Source organism: Girardinichthys multiradiatus, chromosome 9 (assembly GCF_021462225.1).
Source record: "Girardinichthys multiradiatus isolate DD_20200921_A chromosome 9, DD_fGirMul_XY1, whole genome shotgun sequence".
Classification (NCBI taxonomy): domain Eukaryota; kingdom Metazoa; phylum Chordata; class Actinopteri; order Cyprinodontiformes; family Goodeidae; genus Girardinichthys; species Girardinichthys multiradiatus.
The window spans coordinates 5,040,860-5,058,164 of NC_061802.1; positions in this window are offsets into that span (position 1 = coordinate 5,040,860).

Sequence of the window (17,305 nt, forward strand, 5' to 3'; positions counted from 1 at the left end):
GGTAATCAAAGTGTTCACAAAGTAGCATTCACTTTGAACTGCTTAAATATTTGTGAGACTGGAGCTGTGTTAAGAAAATGGAAGTCTGTTTTGGTCTGCACAGTGGCGCAGTTGGTAGCCCTGTTGCTTTGCCTTGTTCGACTCCTGGCCGGGGATCTTTCTGCATGGAGTTTGCATGTTTTCCCCGTGCATGCGTGGGTTCTCACAGGGTACTCCAGCTTCCTCCCACAGTCCAAAAACATGGTTGTTAGGTTGATTTGTCTCTCTAAATTGCCCTTAGGTGTGAATGGGTGTGTGCATGGTTGTTTGTCCAGTGTGTCTCTCTGTTGCCCTGCGATAGACTGGCGACCTGTCCAGGGTCTACCCTGCCTCTTGCTTGTGGACTGCTGGAGATAGGCACCAGCTCCCCCGTAACCCACTATGGAATAAGATACAGAAAATGAATGTTTTGGTCTTAACATGTTAGAAGGAAATGTAAAAATAAATAAGTTATGTGGATGAAACTAATCTGCATTTGTACAAAATGAAGAAAATGTGAGTTGCGTACTGCAGGTAGTAATCATCCAATGGACTTTATGATTACAGTCATCTCATTTGGTATTTTGGATCTCATTTTTTGACTTACTTGACCTGCATTTTGCTCTGTTTTCTTAGTGCTTGATTGTACTTGTAATTATTCCATATTTCTGTACTGTCATTAGTTGCCTCAGTTCCTTTGCCTTGCTCTCCACTCATCCTGGTTTCCGCCTCCTGAGTTTCCTTCATGTTCCTAATCTTCTTTCATCATTAAATCTTGCTCTCCACTCTATATCGGGCATCTGCCTTTGTCCAGTTGCCATTTGGGCCCTAAGCAACCGTTGAACATGACAGTTAGGTTATTAACTGCTCACAACCTCTCAAGAAAACCACACCAAAATCCAATCTATTCCTACAAGTTAAGACCTTTAGTCCAGTGTTTAAACTGAGTTACAGAACTATCTAAGATGGATTCTAAAAGAGAGTAATGTTAAGATACTGTAGATGAGTGTGTTCAGTGATATGTATATGTTGGTTATCTCCTCATCTCGATACCTTATATGTTGGGTTTGAGTTGTGAAAAAGTATAATTTACAGAAATATTTATTTTAACTGTTGATGCTGGTCATCACCTAGAGGCAGCCTTGTGGGTTTGAACTGGTCCACGGTGGCTCTTACTGGTCTTAAAGAAATCAGCTGAAATTGAGAACATTTAATATAACTTAATATGATATAACAATTTGTTGTTACATTTGCTTAGTGTGGATGTTTAAGACACAATGCAGGCCTTAACTCTTTTAAACATCTTGTGGAGTCAAATTGGAAGGAGAGCGTTACAAACACTAATTGTTGATTTAATAATGCTGTTTTCACGGTGCAATTTCCATAATTTATTTATGCCAAATAATTTAAGGATCTAGTTTTTTAAGAATTACTCTCAGAAGCATCTCACTTTATGTTGATTTCCATAACTTTTGCACAGCCCTGTATGTCTGAGCAGAACATGTTCCTATTTACACCTCTATTCTTCTTGTTTTTCATGTTTTTTCCCTCCATTTCTGGCACTCTCCTTTTCAGCACTTCACATGTATGATAAACCATGTATCCCTCTAAGGACATTTTTCCAATCCACACGTCCATCCAGTCAAATTACACACTCAACACATAATGGAGTTTGTTCCTATCGTCTCGACACAGAGGGACCCAGAACTTACATCTGCTCCAGAATACCCCAGACAATAAACAATTCACCACTATTGTTCAAATCTAATTTTTTGGACAAAGTCTCAACAATAAGAAGAAATGAACTACTCTGCAGCAGAAGGAGCTGCCTTAGCCGTTCTGGAGATGCAGGGAAAAGTTTTTCTCAGAGTCTTTTGGCGACGAGCTGATTCCTCTGAGCTAGCCATTATCTCAGGAAGGAAGTTAATTAAAGTGGCCCAGTCTGAATCAATGAAGAGTATTTGCAGCCACACAACGGACAGATCGTCGGACTGCCAGGAAGAGCGGAGTAACGGCCATGACACCACTTCAGAGGAGAAGATTAGCCCAGAGACAAAACTCTCGGCTCTGATCGGTCCCTACAGTGCGGCTCCCCTCCTGGATTATTCCTCCCCCTTCTTTTATTTTCTATCTCTCCCTTTCTATCCATCATTCCATGCCTTCCCCATTTTCCAGCCCCACAAGAACTAGAGGGGGGCTTGTCTTCAAAGCCTGTTCCCTCCATCCGTCCCTGTAATTCCTCACATCATTACCAAGTTTCTAAAACTTAATTTTAGCAATTACACAAGCAATTAATTAATAAATGTGCTGTCATTACAGCCCCTGTGTGATCTAAGCCCCATGAATGGGAGGTTCGAATAAAGTGATCAAATGAACTGTGAGGGGCTTCAGAGAAAGACACAAGGAGGGAGGGATATACTGAGATTGTTATTAAGGGATTGCAGAGTTAATAGTTTGAGGAGCTGCTGGCCTATCAGAGGCAGAAGTCTGCAGGGAGCGAGAATGAGAAACAGACTGAGGAGAAGATAGAGGACAGGCTGAGACGGAGAGCAAGAAACAAGCAGCAGAAACAGAAAGACGGGATGATGAGGAGCAAGATGGAGAGCAAAGAAATGGAGCACAAAAAAAGAACAAAAGAAAAACAGAAAAGGAAAAGACTGACAAGAACGTGATAAGAGAAAGGGTGATGAGGGGAGAGAGAGATGTAAGAGCACTCAGTTCAGTCAGCCGGATTGTTAATGAGATCAGAGAGTTCTCAGGTCATGGAAGCAGCAAGGCAAAGACAAAACACTTTATTTAGTTAACACACAAATAAAAAAGAAAATTATGATGATGAGCTGTAATCTCTAAAAAAAAGTTTTGGTAAGGGAATGAATAATTTCCATTTTAATTGCATAAAATAAAATAAAAATTATATGAAAAACCTTTCCTTTTAAACTAAATTTTTAAAACATTTCTTTGTGGTGTCAAAACAATTTCTGTTGTTTTTGAATCAAGATCCAATCTTTGAGGTGAAACACAGGCCAACGAACAGGCTCCTGACCCATTTACGCCAGCGTGTTGAGGTTTGATTGTTGTAAAGGAAGAGGATCAAATAACCGATTTTGTGTCATTAACAGTTTGACTCAAAGCACTTAAAACATTGGAAATGTTATACAGAGACTTGCAAAAGCATTCATAGCCCTTAAACTTTTCAGTATTTTATTGTGTTACCTAGTGAGGTTTAGTAGATTGTTTGCGGGACCAAAGTGCAGACATGAACTCAGGAGCAACATGTTGACATTGGCAGAATATTAAGAAGGTTTTGCACACATTTGTAATGGAAACACAGCTATTAACAACCACAAACATAAATTCATGTTATTTAAATTGAATATAATGGACTAACAAAATGTAATGCAGGGAAGGCAAATGATAGTTTCAAATCATGGTTCTCCAAAGTATTTTTTAAACAAAATCTGAAAAGTTTGCTGTGCATTTGTACTCTACCCGCTTTCCTCTAATTCCCCTAAATGTAATCCGTTGAAACCAATTTCCTTTAGATCAGAGTCCACCTGTGTGAAATGTAATCTTCATGTAAATATGAGTGTTTTGTGAGGGCCTCAATGGTTTGTTAGAGAACATTAGTGAAAAAACAGCTTGATGAAGACCAAGGAACACAACAGACAGGTAAGTGAACAAGTTGTAGAGACGTTTAAAACAGATCTCAGTTATAAAACTATATCCCAGTCCTTGAATGGAGCACTGTTCAAACCATCAACCCGAAATGGACAAGATACTGCAAAACTGCTAGCCTGGCAATACAGTGCAATCCACTTAAACTGACACGCTGGGAAAATAAAACTAATCAGGGAAGCAGTCAAGAAACCCAGATGCCTCTGGAGGCGCTACATAGATCCACAGCTCAGGTGGGAGAACTATGGGGTAAGAACGCTGTCAAAAACAATGTGTATGTAAAGACGGAAATGTGTGCATATTAGTCAATAGTTGTGCATAAGTAAAATCCAAAAGAGGTATTATATATTTTCTCTATAAGAATACAAAATAAAATGTTACAGCTTCAAGAAATTACAAACACAAAGTTCAAATTTACAGTTGTGGTTTATTCTTTATGAATACAATATGCTATAACAGTTTGTGAATACGATTTATTTTCTATGAGAATACGAATTTACATCAGCGACTTGGTGTCATGTGATCTCAGGCTCTTCTTCTGCTGGCGGTTCGCAACAAATTCAAAGGTGCATACTGCCACCTACTGTACATTATTGTATAACTCCACCCACTATATTCTGAGCCTGAGATCACGTGACACCAAGTCGCTGATGTAAATTCGTATTCTCATAGAAAATAAATCGTATTCACAAACTGTTATAGCATATTGTATTCATAAAGAATAAACCACAACTGTAAACTTGAACTTTGTGTTTGTAATTTCTTGAAGCTGTAACATTTTATTTTGTATTCTTATAGAGAAAATATACAATACCTATTTTGGATTTTACTTATGCACAACTATTGAGTAATATGCACACATTTCCGTCTTTACATACACATTGTTTTTGACAACGTTCTTACCCCATAGAGAACAATGTATTGCACTTCACAATTCTCACCTTTATGAAAGAGTAGCAAGAATACAGTCATTGTTGAAAGAAGTCCTGTTACATGGGCTGTATTGCCTCCATAAGTCATTCAGGGATCAGGCAGCACATCACCATGAACACACCATCTCCTAAGTGACACAAAATAGTGGCAGCACCTTGCTGTGGGATTGCTGACCTAAAGAGTTGACATGAAGATGGAGGAAGTTACATAGACGACAAAACAAATCCACAATCTGTTGAAAGCTGCAAAAAAAAACTGAGTTTGGGGCAGAGGTTCAACTTCCAACAGGACAACAACGAACACAAAGCCAGGGTTACAATGTAATGGTTTAGAGCAAAGCATATTAATGTGTTAGTATGACTGAGTCAAACTCCAGATCTAAATCTAGTGTTATAGTCAAGACCATCTAACCCGAAACCATGTCAAGACCAAGACCAGACAACATCAAGACCAAACCCATATGACAGACCCTTTTCACGACTGGTGGTGTAATCATAATAATCCAGTTGTTGCTGCAAACGTCTGCCTGTGACAGTTTTTTAGCAAGCTAGCCTATAACAGTGCTCTAGACCAACTGGTTGCACTGGTTTACCTAGCCTTTCCACTTAGATGCACTGCTCCAACATTTATGTGAAACTCGTACAATAGCAGACCATCAACTACAGGCCACTTGTCCAACAAATCTGACAAGCTGGTAACAGATAAACAGACCAGAAAACTCTGATGAGTGAATACAGTCAGGTCATCATTAACTGACTTAGCATTAGCTGCAGCCAGAGTGGAAGTGGAGGACTTAACTTACTTAACGTACTTTCACTCTGCATGTTGTACAGACAGAAAATCCAAACACTCTCAATGGAAAATCTTTCTTCCTCTTATTTTCTCATCCCTCTCATTTTCACCCACTACTTTAATGAGTACTCTGTACCTCTCTTTTTTTTTTAAAGTTTTTTCATATTAAGTAAGACAAAAGGTAAATGAGATTTGGCATTGAAGAGAAAACCAAATCAACTCTGCATTGCCATCACCTCCAATCTGCTCTGACTGCAGAAATAATGTTTTATTATTTTTACGTTTTTTAAAAGACAGTCTACAATTAAAGTTGTGTTTTCGGTATTGTGATTCACCTGGTAGGTTATTAGCTTAGAATATGTGTTATATTGTTATATAGAGTAACATGTTTTGCAATAAAAGGTGTGTTTTCATCCATTAAAATGTATGGTCACCATCTAAACCATGAATTCCATCCCAACACACCCGCCTGTCAAAACAACAACTCTCCCACTTTTTTTGAAAAAAGAGAAAAAGGGTAATTCTGTGAATTAAAATGCTTAAAGAACAGTCAATCAGGCTTGTAATTCCGTCTCATATAATTAGAGGCTGGGAAAACTAATTACAGCGGAGAAACCTAACTCTCCTCTCGCTACTACAGCAGCCCCTCATCACTGAGATCAGGTGACAGCCATCAAACTCGTTAGGCCGCCATGCATCACCACACACACATATGCACACACACACACACACACACACACACACACATGCAATGTGTGGTTGAGCAAACAGCTAGGCCAAAAAGAGATGGAGATGAAGAGGAGAAGGAGAAGGAGAAGGGAGGAAAAAAATAGCAGGTAATCAAGAAAGAGGTGCAACAACAACAGGTTGTGTTCTTAATCAGCAGCACAGAGAAGGAAAGAAAGTGGATATATACGGGGATGAGGCAAAACAGGTGAAAAAAAGAAAGAAACTCAACTGTTCCTGATACAGAAAGATGATCAGGGAGAGGATATAGGCAGTAATGTAAATTACTTTAAATGCATCAGGTTGATCTACGCTTGATTGCTGCCAGGAAAAGATGTTTGCAGAAGAAAAAATGTTCCTGATTTGTTCCTACCACTCACTTTCAGTTTATCTCAGTGGCACTGCCAGTTGATAATTAGTTGTGAGTATAATTAACTGTCTAAAATGCAGAAAAACTTAATTTCACTCAAAGTGCTAAAGGAGAAAGTCTTATGAGTGTCACAACACTGCCAAAGTACTTCAGAACCCGTCGTGTCAGGCAGCTGAGAACAGAAATGAGTGTTTGAAGTGTTTGTGCAGAAAAACATGTTGCCAAAAAATTCACCGTAAAGCATTAAACCAGGAGTTAGAATGAATCATTTATGATCAGCGTTGCATTGACAATAACTGATTTTTTAAATGCTATTCATTTATACTTACTTATTTCAAGTGAAATCTATTTGTATAGAACATTTAAGAACAGCTGGTGTTGGTCAAAGCAGATATGACGTTAAAATACAATAAACAATTCTAAAATGGAAAGAAGAAAGGAAGGTATAATTATTTCAGTGGATGACCAATCATTTCTATCATATGAAACAAGGCATTTAAAATCGTCTCCAACAAACACTTAGTTGTTTCTAATGTTAGGGAAATACAAAAGATTTAAAGAGGGTTCGTATGAATAGAAAATAAATAAAGAAATAATTTCTTCTTCAAAAATGTAAAAGATTTTTAAAGAAAGAAATGTGTAACGTGCAAAATCAGAATAAGACTAAATTAAAGAGATTGTTGGTAAAGATAACATAGTAAATATTTTGTGACCAAAATTACATGGGTTAAGCAAATAATTTCACATAATTCATGATGTAGGATGATAAGATCTGTGCGTTTTAAGCAGTTTGCCTTGCAGAAATACATATGTACCTTCGGGCTCCTATTTTCAGTAACTGGATACCTGTCAGTTGTTAGAAGCCTGTTACCTTAAACACTCAGTAGCCCCTTTTAGGTCCGTGCCGTGACACAGTAATGACCATGTATCTCAGTGGAGACTCATCTATTACACCAAAGCTAATTGCCTTTAAACAACTTTGCGAAAGTACTGATTGAAACCCCAAATGGGCCTGAATCCTGATTCTAGGATGCTCACATTGAAACCAAAAGCGAAGAATGTTAAAAATGTAAAAAAAAAGGCCAAGAATATAGTTTTTGTAGTGAATTTATTAAAGCCTATCCTGAACTCAGTTTCTACGTTAATCTAGTCTCCTGTGAATTTACCTGTTTGTCCTCAGTCTGCTCTCAGAAACCGGCTAAATGTCACCGTGTGCTTCCTCCGAAGCGCGTCGTGAAAGTGGGTGGAGGGGACCCGTTTCCAAGGCAACAAGGGTCTCATTTTTCGCCAGCGGCCCATTCCCAACCTGTTACCAAATGAGCCGGAGCAGCACCGCCGAAGCTTCAAAGAGCAGCAGCCTCCCAGCCGCCACAGGGTCTGCTAATGTCAGGAAACCAAATACCGCAGCCAGAGCTGGAAGATTTTAGCTAGAGCAACGTAGACAGATGGTGGGGCTGACATCTTGTTCAAGTCCTGGATTTAGAATAAAAGGTAGTAAAATAAGTCAAATCTGCTCTCTAATTTCCATCTTCTATCCAAACAACTCACTCACATCAACTTCCACTTTCACCGATGGAAGCGTGCCCAATTTCTATTTTACTTTCTGAGACTTTTCTAAAGTTTGCGTAAAATTCACTTGATAGTTGGACAGAGACCTTGAGTAACAAGTCTTCCTCTTCTCCATTCCCTCTTCATCTACCTGCATTTCTTGCTGTCCTCCCATGGTGCCTGGAGGTTGCAAAGCTTCAAAGTTGATTTCCCTTCATGTTAACTTCTGGACGGATGCTTGAAATGAGGAGAGGAGAAGGGAAGGTAAGAGAAGAGAAGAGAAGAGAAGAGAAGAGAAGAGAAGAGAAGAGAAGAGAAGAGAAGAGAGGCACTCAGAAGTTAAGGGCAGATCAGAAAGAAAAGGTCAGAATAAATGTAAAATTTTAGGATTTAAAATAAATTCACAACCAGAAGTCAAAGGGTTTCTGGGTGCGGGTCAGAATCCTAAGTACAGCTGGTCAGACCCATCAAAGAGATGGAGATGAGGTTATACAGCTGAGTGAAATGTTTATCATCAGTTTCCAGAAACAAAAATTTACCTCAGGATAAACATGTGTGTGTGTGTGTGTGTGTGTGTGTGTGTGTGTGTGTGTGTGTGTGTGTGTGTGTGTGTGTGTGTGTGTGTGTGTGTGTGTGTTTGCTCGCTGAAGCAACAGCTGGTAAACAGAACGTCTCCACTCCCCCTCTCTCCTCCCCCCACTGAACTGTTTTGTACCAGTTTTCAGGGTTTTGGTAAAAGAAGAGATACAGTGAGACCACCGGGAAGTTGCAAAACCATCATCTCTCAGGAAACTGACAAACTTCCCTCTTCTATTCATGAGGGTTTGTCCCTGTGGACATCTTCTTGTTCTTTTTACTTGGCCTGGATGCGTCCAAGCATCCACTCCTCACGTATCCACCTGACTGTCTGTGGATCCATCTATCTGTCTGGCCGTCCAGCTATGTGTTCTCCCACCAGGGTTTGATTTCAGGCTGAATCGACGCCCTGTAAGACGAGTCAAAGCCAGCAGCTCCTTGGTGGCTCCAGGGAGGGGAGAGGAGGCATGCGGCTGGGTTTCATCCCATGGAGGGTGCAGTGTTCTGGGGTTAGGAGTGGCCCGGGGGGCCTCTGGGCACGATGGAAGGATGGATGGGTGGATCCACTGACTGTTGATTGTGTTTCCCCTGAGGCAGAGGACATAGATCACAGCAAGCAAGACAGACATTAACTATTTCATACTTCATGGAGACTGAATGTAATGCTCTGCTTTATGTGTATTTTTTAGGTTGGGTTTTATTAATATTAACATTTATCCCAAGTGAAATGAAACAGCAAATATCCTGGTAACATTATTTACAAAAAGCAGGGCTTTTCTAGTCTGTTTTACAAATACAGTGCATTGCAAAAGTATTCATACCCCTTAAACCTTTCAAATTTTTCATGTTAAAAACGTTTTATTTTACTGAGATATTACAGCTGCATCCTAATAAACCAGAATATTATTGAAAAGTTAATTTATTTCAGTAACTCAATTCATAAAGTGAAAAAAATTTTATAGATTAATTGCACACAGACTGATGTGATGTTTTCAAGCCTTTCTTTCTTTTAATTATGACGATTTTCCGCTTATAGCTAATTAAAGCCCAACATTTAGGATTAGAATATCACATCAGACCAGAAACAAATATTTTTAATACAGAAATTTGGGCTTAATAAAAAATATGTTTAATACCTGCTAAGAGGCCATTTTTAAAGGTACTTTAATCTGAAAAACAGGCCTCATCAGAATGCATATTCTAATTTACTGAGAGGTACCTGTATGTGATTGGCCAGCACAAAGTAGTGCAGGATTGTGAAGCACAAAAGAAAATGATCTGTGGTTTTCACACATTTTCACAAATATAAATCTAAAAAGTATGGTGTGAATTTGTATTCAGCCCCAGTTACTCTGATACCACTAAAGAAAATCCAGTGCATATATTTGTCATCAGTAGTAATCTGTCTGTAATTTAAACTCAGTATAAACATAGCTCCATTGAAGCCCCATAGGTTTGTTAAACTGTTCCCTACTTTGCCCTGTATGTTGGTATTAAGAAAAAAAAAACGTTTTGGAAATTAAGGAAATTTTACCCTGTCAAGTCTGTCAACTATGTGTGTTGTTTTATACTTCTCTGCTGTGTAAAATAGTTTAAAAGTTTGGAAACATAAACTGTCCAATTTCATCAGGACAGTTTATGTTTTATTTCAATTAATCAGAAAGCAGGTCATGCCTTAAGCCTGCATTATTGTAACAGTGTGGGCAGAGACATAAGGAGACATTAGTGAGCAAACAGCATCATGAAGGCAAAAAGGCCCACCAGACAGGTCAGGAATAAAGCTGTTGAGAAGGAGGGCTCAGAGAAGCAGTCAAGAGGCTGAATGTAACTCTGGAGGAACTGCAGATCCACACCTCAAGTAGAACATTCTGTTGACAGGACAACTGTGTCCTAATTACAGACCCATTCACTAAATCAGAATATTGGTGAAAGGTTAATTCATTTTGGTAACACAATTCACAAAATGAAACATTATAGAGATTAATTACACACAGAGTGATATTTTTGAGCCTTTAATTCTGTTAATTAAGATGGTTTTCTGCTGCCAGCTAATTAAAACACGACATTTAAAATTAGAATATTACATCAGACCAATAAAAAACATTTTAATATAGAAATGTGGTCTTGAATGAAAAGTATGTATAATACCTGCTCAAAGATTATTATTTTCAAAAGGTACTTTTAATCTGACAAATGAGCCTCATTTCTTGAATATGACTTCACTTCTTGTAATTTTGGCCACATGGCTCAATTTTCTACTCATCTCATTCGCTCCACTGTCTGTTGGACCACAAAGACTGTGTGATGTAAATTTATTTCATCTGTACTTGCAGACTATAATCTGATAGGGTGAAACTATTAGAAACAGGTATGAATATTATTAAACACTATTAATAAGGTGCAAATGTCCCTAAAAACATGCCAACCATCACTCATAAAAATGGCCTACACCAGAGCTCATTTGGAAGTGCTAAAAAATTAAATTTTAACCATTACTATATTTTTTTCTATGAATTTTGGTTATTTTGTGAATAGACTGCTGGGAAAAAAATAACAATTTTAAGTATTCTATACAATAAAAATGCGTAAGTGGTACTGAAATAAAGGAGTCAGAGGGGTATACCGGTATACTTTGGACAATCTTTCTACTTCTTTGGTTATAGTCATGGCACAAATTCAGCAATGAGACAAAAAAATTAGGCAAAAGAAGAAGGGGACCAGAACCCTGACCAGTAACGCCCAAGGATACAAAGTCTTGAGCAATCTGATTACAGAGTAGTTGTAGTTATCCACTGTTAGACGTATACAGGGGGTTAGGGTTAGACATCATCCCATGGAGTGTGCATCAATTAAAACTTATTTTATTTATTATAGATGCATGCAAGCGATTGTATTCCAATGAAAATGACACTATGTTTTACTTGAGCTTATCTTTGGCATGCAATTACAGCATGTATTTATGACCAGTGCCTCTGTGCCTTCATTAGGATTGACTCTGCTACAAGTTTACCACTTAAAGGACATTGTTAGCACAGCTTAATTTTCCTAACTCCTAATTATGTGTAACAGGTGGCCACAATGCCAGAGAACTGCCAAATATGGTGTCAGCTTTCGTTTTAAGGAGGCTGTTGTTGTAATCATACTTGTTAAATTACCATCAGAGACTTGGCACAAACAGAACAGGAGGAAGAAAAACTCGACAACAGGAAAAATTCTCTGTAATTGTAAGATCATCACACAAGGAACGTGGCAACAGTTTAAACCAATAAGTAATATTTCCTGAAACCTTTGGCACCAACTCTGTGTATCTGTCCTGGAGCACTTCTGAAACATCTCCTGTCAATAAAAGTCAGCGGAGCACTTTTATGTTTAATGCCCTTTAAAAGTATTTTCATCCTGCTTCATTTCAAGTGACGAGTACATACAAAGAATAGAGTTTTACATGTTGCAATGTTGGAACCGTTCAACAAGAAAAGTTTCTGTACAACACGTTAATAGCAGGAACTGTTGGTGTTCTTAACTTAGCTGTAGTAATATAAATGATTCACTGAGGACGTCGCAATGTGCATTCACTCTTATTCTGTGAGGGGCAGATAAACATTTGGCTTTTACATTTTGAGCATTGTTCATTTACGAGGACTTTGTCGTTGTCTGAAGATGAACTTGTATGATGACGTCTTCAAGACTCTTATTCTAAAGCTCTGAAAACAGTTGATAAAGCATACAGGGGTATCCCGTTAAGTTAGAATGTAGGTGCAAAGTTAATTTATTTCGCTGATTCTAATCAAAAAGAAACACTCAAACATTATACGGATTTATTACACACAGAGTGATATAGTGTTTATTTTTGTTAATGTTGAACATTAGGGTTTACAGCAAATGAAAACCTCGAATTCAGCTAGAATATTACATCAAACCAATAACACGGGTCTCAAACAAACCAATTATGTTATGACCATGTTACGCAATTGTGGCAAAGAATGTTGACATGACAGTGACGACCCGTCTAAGGACTGCAAAACGTCATTGCTAAAGAAGCTGGCTGCTCTCAGAGTGTTGTTTCCAAGCCTGCTAATGGAAGGTTGAGTGGAAGGAAAAAATGCAGTAAAATAGATGCACAAGTCACAAACATAACCTCAGCCTTGAAAAGATTCTTGAGCAAAGCCCTTTTGAGTTTTTGGGTGAGAGTTATAGGTGGTGTAGTGTGGCTGGAGATCAAAGAAGCTGTTGGGTTTCTTTTGAAAATTAGGTTAGCTGCAAACCAGTGAAATCGCATCATAAAATCTCCAAGTATATATTCATATATATATATATATATATATTTATTTTTATTTTTTTTCACAATATATAACCTCTATACCATTTACCAATGTGCAACACTAAATACCTTTCAGACCTTTCTGTGTGCATTTTAACAAATGATTGTTAAGACGGAAAAATAAAGCTGTTGGGGCCATCTTACTGCAGGAATGGACTGTAACTACACCTCCCAGCATTCATTGCCGCTCTGATGTCATGGAACAGCGCACAAAGCTGACGGCTGGAGTTGGGGGTTCAAGCCATAACTCCAGTTGTCGGAGTCAGTGGAAACACAACAGCTCTCAAGTGTACTAGGGCAAGATTGAGCGAAGTAGAGTGAGATTGAGCAGAGTAGAGTCGTGTGTTGCTGGAAAAGTGAATGGAAAAGAGTCATTAACTGCTCCGATCTTCTTGGTAAGTTTGTTCCTGGTCTGCTTATACAGGGCCATAGGTCACATGTGAACCATGGTTTGTTATTTTTGTATGTGCAAAGTCACTAGGCCTCTTTGGTCAGCCTGCCTCCAGAGTCTCCATGGTAACCCACTGTTGTTCTAGCCCATAGGGGGCAGTAGTCTCACCTTCTGCGCTTTTTTGTTTGTTTGTTTGTTCGTTTTCTGTTTTACTAATTTACGATTACTTTTTGATGGGAAATGATATAGAAATACAGAAGTCTGTTTGCAACCCAGCTGTAAGCTGAACTCTCCGAGGCTGAGACAACTCTCAGTGCCTCCTACTGTGGTTAAGATACTGACTGCCATTCACAAGTCCATGGAAGCCCATTTTCAAAAATCCAAATCATACTTCAAGGCCTATGTTGATAATATGGGAAAATTATAAGCCATATTTCTGATTTGAAATTATTTTTCCAAATCTGCGGACAATGAATGACTGTCTCACTTTGTCACTGAAGGAAGAACAGTTCTAGTCTAAGACCAATGTGTGTGCACAGGGAGACAGAGGCCAGGGGGTGGTTCGCCTCAGCTTTGAAGCAGTTTCAGGTATCTGTAGACAGGGAGCCCTCAGCCTATAGCCAAGGATAACCTCCTCATTTACAGAAATGTGTGTGTGTGTGTGTGTGTGTGTGTGTGTGTGTGTGTGTGTGTGTGTGTGTGTGTTTAATGGTAGGTCTCAGGGGAGGTCTGTTGGTCACAGAGCTCTGTCTGATACTTGAAGGATGGTCATGTCTCCCTGCCTGGCAGCTCTACTTTCTACAATGATACTTTACAGAATACTATTCCAAAGTTCTTCATGCAGAATTTGTTCTTTCTGTGTTCAGTCGGCGTTACTGTACTGACCTTTGTATTGTTTTGGAATCATAAATCGCCTTGAAAATGTATTAATTTCCTTTAAACTATTTCAAACTCTTTGGGACCATAAACTCATTGGGATTTTATGCGATAGACCATTATAAAGTATATTATAACTGTTAAGTGGAAAATGCATGTTTTTTAATATTTTACCAATAGAAATCTGGAGTATGTGGCAAACATTTATATTTATCTCCCCTACATCCCATACCCATAAACAATTCAGTACAACCAACTGCCTTTAGAAGTCCCCTGAACATATATTGAACCTCTGTGAAGTCATGTACTCCACAAATCTGGCCTTTCTGGAAGAGAGGCAAAAAGAAAGCTATTGTTAGAGGAAAGTCAAAAAAAAGTCCTGTTTGCAGTTTGCAAAAGGAGACACGGCAAACATCTCCAACGAGATGTTCTGGTCAGATGAGATCAGAAACCTTTTGGTGGAGGAATGTTGAGGAAAAAGTAACCACGTCACCCTGAACCCACCATCTTCATAGGTAAATATGCAGTGGTAGCATCACACTGTGAGGGTGCTTTCTTCAACAGGAACAGGGAAACTGGCCAGAGTTGATGGAAAGATGCATGGTGCTAAATTCAGGGTAATCCTGTGTGATATCCTGTTAGAGGTTAAGGATTTGAGTCTGGGTTGGAGGTTTACCTTTCAGGAGGACAACAACTCTAAACGTACAGCTACAATAAAGTAGTTTAGGTCAGAGCACATTTGCGCCATGGCCTAGTCAAAGTCCAGACCTGAATCCAATTTAGAATTTGTAGTGAGGTTTTAAAATTGATGTAAACAGCATTCCCTTCTCTATCATACTGCTTCCTCTTTAGAACAACGCACTACTATTTATTAGTATATTACTCACAATCACTATTGACATTTGTGGTTGTTTAAAGACAAAATGACAAAAAGTTAAAGGGTATAAAAACGTTTAAGAACTAGTGTATCAACATTTTTTGAAGAGCTGTCTTGTATGACCTTCCAACTTTGCAGGAAAAAGAAGATTTTGTGACATTGGTAGGTCTGCCATCATAAGTTACAAATATTTTTTTAGAATGTGTCAGTATTTGTTTCTCATTCTCATTCATTCTAGATTATGAAAATAATACATTTTGAAATACTGCAAAAACTGTTATTATGCCTTTCAAAATACCTTGTTAATTTCTGATAATCTGATCATTTGTTTTTGGCTTTATTAAGGAAATGGTTTCCTGGATGCTCGATGTGCAAAATAATGTTAAACAAATTTTACATTTGTAGCTTTGCTGCAAGTAACATTTACTGTACATGAACAAAAAGCCATAGAGATAATATTACTAACAGTTGTGCTGCACAAATGCAGACATAGCCAAATGTTGATATTTATAATGGCAGGAGAGACCGTTACGGCTAAATTATGCAAAAGGAGATTTTCAGGTTTAAGCCTGGCAACTGTCGTCTCTCACAGCTGTTTAGCTGAGTGGCTTTCCTGCCTGTCTCTGATCGTATAGATAGAAACATGGAGGCAATAACAAAACGCGGTTTTCTGCAGAAGCTAAACAATAAGGTACATCAAAATAAAAGGTGAAGGAAAAGCAAGTTCAGTTCTGCACGCAATTTTTTCATATTTGACATATTTGTCTTATATATTTGTTTTTACTTTAGCTCTGCTATTTCATAATATAGAATTATACTTCCCGTTTTTTAGTCGACATACACGTGTGTGTACTTCTATAATTACATGACTGCTTCGTTTATAAGGTATTTAGTTTAAAAAGTAGTGATATTAAAGAAAATAATTGTTTTTTTTTTCTACACACTTGCAAACTGTAAGAAGTGAAGTGAAATAGATAACTGGTCACCACACCCACACATCCACACAACACATGTACCAATAGGAGGGGACAGCCTGAGGCAAGTCATTCAGTGGAGCAGGTGGAGCTGTTAACATTGCACCATATGGGGAATAACAATACCTGCCAAAAACACATGAGAGTGACTCATCCTCTTTATTAAAGATCATTTAGACAAGTTTTAATGACATCTAGTGGCAAAGCTGTAGGTTACATTCATATAAAAAATACTTTCTCTTGTCCTTCAAGTGTGTAAATCTATGGTGGAAAAACATTCTCCTCTCTAACCATAGTTGTTTTTTCTTCTTTTTCATTGTGGCTAAGCAAAGTCACCTGAAGCAACAACATGGCAATTAAGGACAGGTTGGGTATAATTCTTAGAAACCTGGTTTGATATTTAGTTTCCAGTTGGACAATGATCATGTTTGCTGTTTCTGGTATAAAGATGACAGCCAAGTGTGTGTCACACTCTCCTCCCTTCATCCTCCTACACTATGTTGCGTTGGTGTGTTATAAACCTCCTCTCTGTACCTCCACCTCAGTCTTACTGCCCTGTCAGTGTGTTTGTTGCCATGAATGGGACTTAGTGTCAGACGCAGAGAACCAAGGCTTCTTACAGCATGTTCTCACACACCCCTTTTCCCTCCCAAACCAAGCCGTATGTGTGTGTTTATGTGAGTGTGTGTCAGGTAAGTTAATGCGGCTCTGTCATCAAAAGCCTTATCACAGTTGGACAGGATTCAGCTCTCCACCTCAGTGTCAACTTAACACACAAGCAAGCACACACTTAAAATAACACGACTTATGTCTTGGCACCTCATTACTGTTTCCCCAAAGGTTAAAGCAGAGACAAACACCAGCAAACCTCATTTGGTTGCTCACCAAACGTGTCTGTGTGTATTTTTCAGCTGCTTGGACTGTGGATTACACTGGTATCAAGTTTGGAAAATGAACAGCCAAAATATTTTTTGAACCATGACAGCGATGTGATCCTTTTACTCCAAGAACTGTTGGATTAAATCGCAGCATTGAGTACAGTTTGTGCTTTCCATACCTTTAATAAGACAAGAAGAAAAACAGATAAGGCCCTCTCACATTGTTATTAGGTTAAAATGATCACTTAGCATAAATGGGATTTTGGGAGACCAAAATATAAAATTGGGTTCAAGGATCTATGCAGATGTTTATTTGGCAGTTTTGACTATGGGGCTACCCCATATTAGGAAAA